Here is an 8,608-nt window from a genome sequence, read left to right as displayed (position 1 = left end):
AATGGGTGGGCCCATCGGCTGTGAAGTCCCTCCTCATCGTCGTCTTCATCGGGAGGAGTAATGAAGCAATGCGAGTATGGAAATCCAGCCTAACAAGGTTAGCTTGGGTTCAGATCAATAATCAACCTCGGTTGAAATGATAATTGTTTCTTAATCAAGCGCGTGGAAGGGAAAAATTGCATTAGTTAAGGCAGGACAAGTATTGATTGCATAAAAGTCTACTTGAATCATGTTGGTTGACCGAGAATAATACGTTTAAAACAACCTTGTCAGTGAGCAGCTCACCGTTTACATTTATTTCATAAATACTACATTTTTTATTTACCACTGTTTATTATCTACCCTTTTTTGTTCATGTTTGTTTCTCTTACATTTTCCTGAAAACACTGCAATCATGTAAATTCAAATGTCGCCATCCCATTTATTGTCCAGATATATCATCCAATGGCACCTCCTTCGCCATTCCCAGCCAAATCGCCCTCATATCGCTCACATCGGGATCCCCGAGAAGTACTCAGCAAATGTTCAAGTAACGTGTGCACATTGCCATGCCCATTATCGGCGACATCAGGACCCGAGTGCAACACTCTGAGGCTCTCCGTTCTCCGGACTCCCAGCTCCGGACTCCTGCATCTGAGATGCAATCCACGTGCAAGTTTTTCAAGCTTGTTGTTTGTTTTTTGTGTGCGCGCATCTCATATTGAATGCGACAGGAAAATTATGTCCACACATTAAACTGACGCTGGTCGTTTTTGGGGCGGCGAAGCACCCAAGAAGAAGGGCAGATATTCTGAAATTGCAAGATATGTCGACTGTAAGATACCCTGATATTTTACAAAAGTTCAAGAGAGTTCAATGTAAAAATTTAATGTTTTTAAACTAAATACAAAAATTCTAAGTCAAAAAGTTAATCTTAAGCTTTTCTTTTAATTCAGTTTCATCCCTCAAAAGTAATTTCCTGCCATTAAAATACACTTATGCGCCTTTTTTCCTATCCCCAAAACATGCCAAATAGTTCCTTTCCAGGTTTAGCCATCAGCGCCTTCTTCGATTCAGAAAAGAAGAACTGGCCCGAAAGTTGGAATTGGACATTAGGCTCCTAGTCCACAATAGTGGTATTTTTAATACATACTTCAACATATGCAAGGAAATCCCAAGATCCCCAAGTGACTTTCTATATATTTTTGTTATTTTTGGAAGATCTTATTACTCGTTGTCATTATTATTGTTAGGAAGAACTGCAGTTCTTCTTGATGTATCAAAACCGTATACCTTATAGCCACTAGTCTGATATACCCTGAGTCTCCCAAAGCAAGGGGCACTCGAAGCAGAATGGAGTGTGGAACTACGAGTACTACTACAGACACTCAGTCACTCGATGTGGCAGGGAGCGAACTCGAACGAGGGCCTCCACATCTTGCAGCTCGGGCGCTTGTCAACTTAATTTATGCTCAATTCCGAAAGCAGGCAACCAGCCATCCCATCCTGCACACCTCCTTTCCCCTGGTGTTCGCTGCATTTGGCAAAGGCCATCGATCGCCCCGAATCGGATCGGATCGGTTCGGTTTTGGTATGGTCTGGCTGCAGATCCAAGATCGGAGATCTCGGATCGTCATCCCAGTGCTGGGGCAACTTGCGGCGACATTTTTCATGTCTTCATGTGATCGAAGGCATAAATTATCGCAGATCGCTCCGCGTTGTTTGTCTTCTTATGGCCTCCAGTCTGCGATTCTCCCTGCCACAAGAGGCATTCAATCTTTGTGTCAACAGAAATTATTTTTAACAGCAACTACAACCGGCAGACGCGGGCAAACTCGAAGCAACGGCGAAACGAGTCTCCAGATTAATTGGACCTGATTACAAATGTTTTGTATGGCAAACTAGCTGCAACTGCCACTGCAAGTTGCCCACTCGGATGGGGGATATTTAAGCATTGTAAAATAAACATTTGGATCCATTAAGGCTAAAATGTGATAATGGTTAATGGTTGGCATGGCAAGATATGCCCATTTTGTAGGGTGAATTTGCAATGCTAAAGTTCCGATCCGAAAGGTCCATATATGTAGGACCTTGGCAGCCTCCGATGTTGAGCGACGAGAACGTGATCGGAATGAGATATGCGAGTGTGGCACCTGCAGAATGAAGCAATGAGGTATTTCCTCGGGATCTTGATAAAGAGGAAATGTCCGTTTTTGGATTCTCTGCAATCTTTAGGCTATCTTGTTATGATTGTGTTGATTGAATTACTTGAGAAATTTTTTAAAAATGTCAGTGATTTAGTTTAGCCCTTTTTGAGGAAGTGATCGGTTACATATTTTAAAGTGTCTGATATAATAATCTTAAGTAATTAAAAATGTACATTTTCTTTTTGGTTTTTCGTACTAAACATAAAATAACAATAATATATCAATTTAAACATTAAAACTATTTTCTGCCATAACCGTCTTGAAAATTTCGTTCAAAAGTAACCCCAACTAAAGGCATTACCTTAATTCTATAACTCCTGATTAATCTTAGCTTCAGCCAAAATTTCCGCTAAGCTGCAAAAAGCCCTCCTACCCGATTTTCATTCTTAATGTGGATATTTGTGGCTTCGCTTGGAGATCAAAATTCCTACGTCTGCCGCGAAAGTTTTCCCCAGGCTTCGAACCCGGAGGAAGCCCCTCCCAACCTGGGCGAATCCCAAAACTTCGCAGGGCGGGAAGAAATACCTTAATAGTTTATTAATGATTTGGCTGCTGTGCCGTCGAGGCTTTTGTTGCTCTAGCTGGAAGTTTATTATAAGCGGCTCGAGTAAAGTGGAGTGCAACTAGGAGGGGTTACTATCTGCAAGTATCAAGCCAGCCAACACTTTCTTTTCACGTTTTTAAACCAATTATAAAAGTATTCGGTGCTAGAAGTTGCAAATGGGGCGGTTAAGGGGATTTCTGGGCTGGCTGGATGGATGGTTGGTTGGGGCCGGAGTCTATGAAGCCATCATGTGGAAAAACACTTAATTACTTTAGAAGAGCTGCTATGTTGGCACAAAAGTGTAAAGTGCCGGGCCACGCCCCTTCCGATGCCCCTGCCAGTTCATAAACAGTTAACTAACTAAGGCAAACTGGTAACTCTGGTCGGGGCTGTTGGGAGCCGAAGCCATCAAAGGTTGTCCCTCGGATCCTGCCCCTCGGATCCCTAGATCCAAGTGCCGGCCTGACGTGTATTCGTATTTAAATTAGATTTGCCTGAAATCGTGCGTGATTGTCAGCGTTCCAAGGGGTTCGAGGGAGTTCGCCGAGCTCGGAGTGGTAAGTATGGTAGGTAGTACGGTGGGGAGAATACCTGAGCAAACACTATTACCTATTGGCAAGGAGGCGAGTGGGCCAGAGTGCGTGTGTGTGTGCCACTTGAGAAACTTGCAAATTGGATTTCGGTTTTTGGCCCCACCACGCCCCCAAAAGTCGTCGGCAACTTTGAGTGTTAAAGTTCGTATTTTCCCGGGCCCACGTGGGTGCCTCATAAGTGGCAAAAAGCCTCGAACAGTGCTTTTTCACGTTCTTCCCAACACTCGGGTCCAGTCTCCCCTTCCCTGAATTTAAACCATTTCATTCGTTTGGCCCTGCTCTCAGCTGGTTTCTGGGTCAATTAAAGTGAAGCATTTGCTCTTGATCAATTAAATAAAGTCCAGTGACAGGCCGTTGTCTGAAGAGGCCCTCGCGGAGAGAACGCGGCCTTGTTAATTTAATTCCCATGCCGAATTTGGGCCTAGACTTCGGGTATATTGTTTTAGTGGAATTAAGCCTTATCCAAATTTCGAACCTACATACCTAGAATATTAAGTTACATTTTAAGGTATTTAAAACTGAAAGAACGTGTTCACTTTTTAGAATGTTGTTTCTGATTCTAAAGATCTGTGCATAATAAATGTATTATTTGAGATTCTACTACTCAATTCTCTATTTAAAAACAAGTAAAAACTTAAGGTACACGGTAAAAAAATAGGTATGATTTAGTCGCAATACTTAAAAAAGCATTATTTTATTTAAAGTTCCATAACGGAAATGAAAATAATCTTTTGTGCAAGTATAAAAAATCATATGGAATCCTATAATAGGTATGTTTTAGTCGTAACCACTAAAAAAACGTTCCTTTATCTTTTCTTTTTGTTTTGTTTATTTTATTTAAAGTTCTGTGTTGGAAAGGAAATGAATCATTTATGGGTTTGAATGCTCGAAATAAATTGAGAATTTGTCTTAATCAGCGCTGGAGTGGTGGGAACTTCACTCCTCCTATAAGAAAAAAGTTCCAAATTCCCCAGCCATTACGATATCACGTAACGATCCAACGGCGTTAGATCCCAAAGCGGAAGTATAAATAATGAAATGAAATGGCTGACAATTAAAGCCGTTTTAACGCGCATTTGTAGCCCGGCACCGCAGGACATTTATCCCAGCCAAGGACAAGGATCCCGGCAGCGCAGACCAAGTCCCTGCATAACATAGATAATAAATGAGCCTTGAGGGGCTGGAGCGGCGGCGGCGGCTAAACTGTTTTGACTTTGTTAATAAATTGAAAAATTATGATAATGCCAACGGGACCACGACAACTGTGTGGGCACATTAAATTAAACAAAAGCAGCTCCTGGAGGACTCGGACTTTCAGACTCGTGCAATGCGCAACGCAACATTAAGCAGGCGACGCGTCGCTCCAGGACATTCAGGACATTAAGGGCACCGAGGCAATGATGCAACACATTCCGCCGACCGTTGAGGACTCCAAGACGCCGCAAATGCGCAATTACAATCTCCCCGTGTCCTGTGTCCTGTGTCCCGTATCCCGTGTCCTGAGTCCCCAGACCCCGCTTCGGACCGGGTTCCTATATATAGATGCACACATCCGTGTGCGAGGACGAGTGCGTGTGCATATCCTGCAGCCGTTGCCGGTGGCACTGCAATAAAGTGTCACTATAAATAAATAATAACGCCCTCAAAGAGAAACCAGCACAGATCCGTTAAGGACCTCTCTGAGGAATGTTTGAACTAATTGATACCTTTTACCACCAAACCTATCAGATCTGAAAATAAATAGTTATAATATTTGCGTGATACCCAAGATACATAAACACTTACCTTGACTTAATAGTTCAACAAATTTAGTATTACACAAATACTTTGGATAATACTTTTAAAAGTATTTATTGGAAACTTTGGATATATTTATAAATTTTTTTCATTGGAAATAAATATTTTTGCAAGGTATTTGAAAGACAGAAAGACATTTTATTGAGTTCTTATTATATACAAAAATTCCATATTATAAGCGCAACATAAAAACCAATAATCTTGTAAAACCTTGAATTCTTCAATAATTTATATAAATCAACTTTATCGGTGAATTACGATCCAACCAAAAATGTAAAAGTTAAAATATAAAAGCTTAGCATTTTAATAAAATCTGAAGAACTAGGCATACCCCAAAACTATAACGAGGGCGCGGTACGAAACTGTCTCCCAGCACACGCTCGTGCGGCAGGGCGCCCGCTGTGCGAAAATATTGAAAAATTGTAATTGTATCTATAAGATACAATTACAGAACGGAGCCTGACACGTGACCGTCGCATCGCATCGGCGGATCGAGTGCGAAAAGTCACCAGCGGCGACGTCCTTCGACGGCACTTAATGGACCAGAGTTCCGAAAAGCAAACAAAAGTAACGCTTGATTGCGGGCGGATTGGTGAAAAGGGCAAATGGGCAGCGCGAGCTGGCAACTGGGAACTGAAACTGGGGGATTCGCTGGCGAAAAGGGCAGTGCGTAAGCCCTTGGCGAATGCAAACAAACACATTCGGGGGTGAGAACGCAGGGGGAAGGGGCGAGGAAAAGGATGCTGGACAGGAAGACCGGAAGCGACTAACGTGCCACTGCAGATGAGAGATGCGATGTGATGAGTCGGCGGACGAGATGGAATGGGCTGCAGTTGGACTGGGTTAAACACGCTCGAGGGCAGGACAACGAACGGCTCCTGCTAAATGCGAAATGTTCCGAGCCAGCGAAAGTGTGAAGCTGAAAGCAGATGTCAGTGGCAAACGCTGGGGAAAATTACAGAAAGAGTTTCGGGGCGAAGGAGCAGTGTGCGAATGAATTTCACGGGTTGCCCTTTAAACTAGTAGCAATTTCGTGAAAAAATGGAAGTTTAAAAGTCCAGTTTATCGGAGTTCAGAAAAGTTAATGTTGGTTCATAAAAACATATTACTACCTGTTGCTTTTACAGCACACATTACTATATTATATTACATTTAAACTGTAATAAAAAAGCAACAAAAATGCATTCTTTAAAATAAAAATAATATGAATATTTCTCGCATATTCTATTATTGAACCACCATCTATTCATTGCATTCCATAAAAATCATTTATCAGCTTCAAAAAAAAGATTTAGCTTGCCAAACATAATCGTCTTATATATAAAAAAAAAGTAATCATAATCTTCAACCCTGCGCCAGAGCAACCCAAACTTAAAGTTGCAACCTCCGCTCGACACACCGCCACTATTAGTTACCCCATTAGCAAATCTCATTATACAAAACGTTTGATTTATGATTGCAATCTATGAATGTGAGAAACGCACACAAAGCGTTTCCTGCTGTCTGTAAATGCGGCTCTGAAGGACCCTCGAGGAGGGACGCGTGTCCTTCATGCGGATGGCTCAAAGCCAGGCGCAAAAGCGAAGGCGCAGGATCAACTTAAGTACAGGCCACAAGGACACACGAGAGACGCGTGTCCATGGGCCAGAGTCGCATAAAGTATATATAATCTCTTATTACAAGTACGACAAAAGCGACCCGGCTGTGCCATATGCTGCCACGCCCCCACCCACCGAGCCCCCTGCCCGCCCCCTTTCTCCAAACCATCCGCAATCCTGGTCTCCCATTCACTGCAGGCAGTCCGAATCTCCGGGCCCAATTTATTGCCCCTGCAGTGCAATGCGAAGTGGCAACTGGGAGGAGGGAACTGGGAACCGGGAGTGCAACAAGCGGTGGCTCGGAAAAGTATTTATAACTAAGGCATAATGAACTCATATTTTATAACCGCGTTTATTAACCCATTGATAACCAGGCGGACCGAAGAATTTATGCGTCTGTCGCAGGGCCAACCCATTTAGGAGGGTTGATAGATGGCGCAGAAGGCGAGAGCCGGCTTATCGGGCAGTCCTAAGCGGGCGGGTCTTGTGACAAATAAATGTCATATTAATGTCACAAAACCCACAAGCAGAATTGATTCGCTGCGGTGCTTGGACCCCAGCACATATATATTCAAATCCCGGCGATGCCCAACTCAAGAAATGGGTCGGCTTCCCTTAGAGGTGGAAGCGTGAGGCATGCTTGAGTTTGGGTTAAAAGAACCTTTAGAGTACAACATATAATAAGTGATACAATGTTTATAGAAAACTTTAATTCATAACTATACATCGGTTTATATGTGAATTCCTTTTCTTACCTCTAGTCAAAAAAAAAGTGGACTTAGAGGTTATATTCAAAATTTGATTCGGATAATAATGTCAAGATTAGCAGATTAACGTTCAAATACCCTTCATCATTAAAAGGTATATTAAAGCTTCAATCGTGTCACGCTCTCATCCCCAAGAACCCCCAGTTTGTATTTATCCTGCCTCAAAGATTTCACGCATGCCTCGAATGGCGGGCGTTTTGTTTTGGGAATGTCTGCGATAAGGATGCATTATGGCTTTGGGATGGCCGAGAAAGGATGTCTTGCTTTCCTCGTTTTGCTGGGACTGGATTAGGAAAACTACTGGCTATTGCAAAGCAAATTGTTCGCAGATATTATAAAAGGAATTAGGGGATAATGCGAGTATAGAACTGGAAACTGGAAACGTCTCCATTCGGCCCTCGATGACTCGTCTTACCCATTGTTTCCTTTGTGTGTTTCGTTTTAGGCCAATTGTTTCAGGTGCTACTTGTGTGGCTTCGTGGGACGGCTTCATCAGTTCGGGTTACCCAATTTCCCGATAGCCGAAACAAGGGGAAACCGAGACCTATTGACCGTCGGCCAATTTCACGTTAATAATACCCGTAAAACGAGCCAATCCCCTAATGAAGCCGTCTGGTCCCAGTCCACCTGCTCCTTAGCCGCTTCTAACTGTGATTCTGCAAAACAGGAGGGAATAACTAAGCCGTGACCGGGATGACCAGATAGAACCGCATTGTTTCTGGATGAACGCGTGTGGTCGAGCCGACGGGTCGGCCCTCAGACAAAAGAAAAGCAAACAGGCCAACAGACAATAAATAAACAATAGATCTGTTTAAGGACTGCTACCTCATGTTGCTCGGCACTACCCCTGCTATTCCTACTGCCACCACAAGACCCTCTGGCTTTTCCTTGCCCAGGACATGCGTTTTAAATTTGTCGCCTGCATAAATTTTCCATCCGCCTTCGATTATTCTTTCGCATCCATTGTTGTCCTTTCTTGAGTGCGTGTTTGGCCTAACAAATTTCTAGCTAATGCCTATTTCCTTTCCCTGGGCTCGGTCTTATCCTATCCAATATCCAATATTGTGTAAACAAATGATGGCTGTAGGTGTCACCTTACAGTTTCCTCTGTCATACCATCCTT

General features: G+C 43.0%; 1 long non-coding RNA gene across 1 annotated transcript; it reads left to right on the top strand.

The window, feature by feature from the left end:
* Positions 1-7,501: 7,501 nt before the first annotated feature.
* Positions 7,502-8,333, top strand: LOC127010692 (uncharacterized). Its single transcript, XR_007763409.1, has 3 exons — positions 7,502-7,579; positions 7,630-7,845; positions 7,931-8,333. It is a non-coding gene; the product is annotated as an uncharacterized LOC127010692 (long non-coding RNA).
* Positions 8,334-8,608: the final 275 nt, after the last annotated feature.

This window comes from Drosophila biarmipes, chromosome 2L (genome assembly GCF_025231255.1).
Source record: "Drosophila biarmipes strain raj3 chromosome 2L, RU_DBia_V1.1, whole genome shotgun sequence".
Classification (NCBI taxonomy): domain Eukaryota; kingdom Metazoa; phylum Arthropoda; class Insecta; order Diptera; family Drosophilidae; genus Drosophila; species Drosophila biarmipes.
The sequence above is the reverse complement of the archived record's forward strand: the minus strand, read 5'-3'. Positions and strand labels throughout refer to the sequence as shown.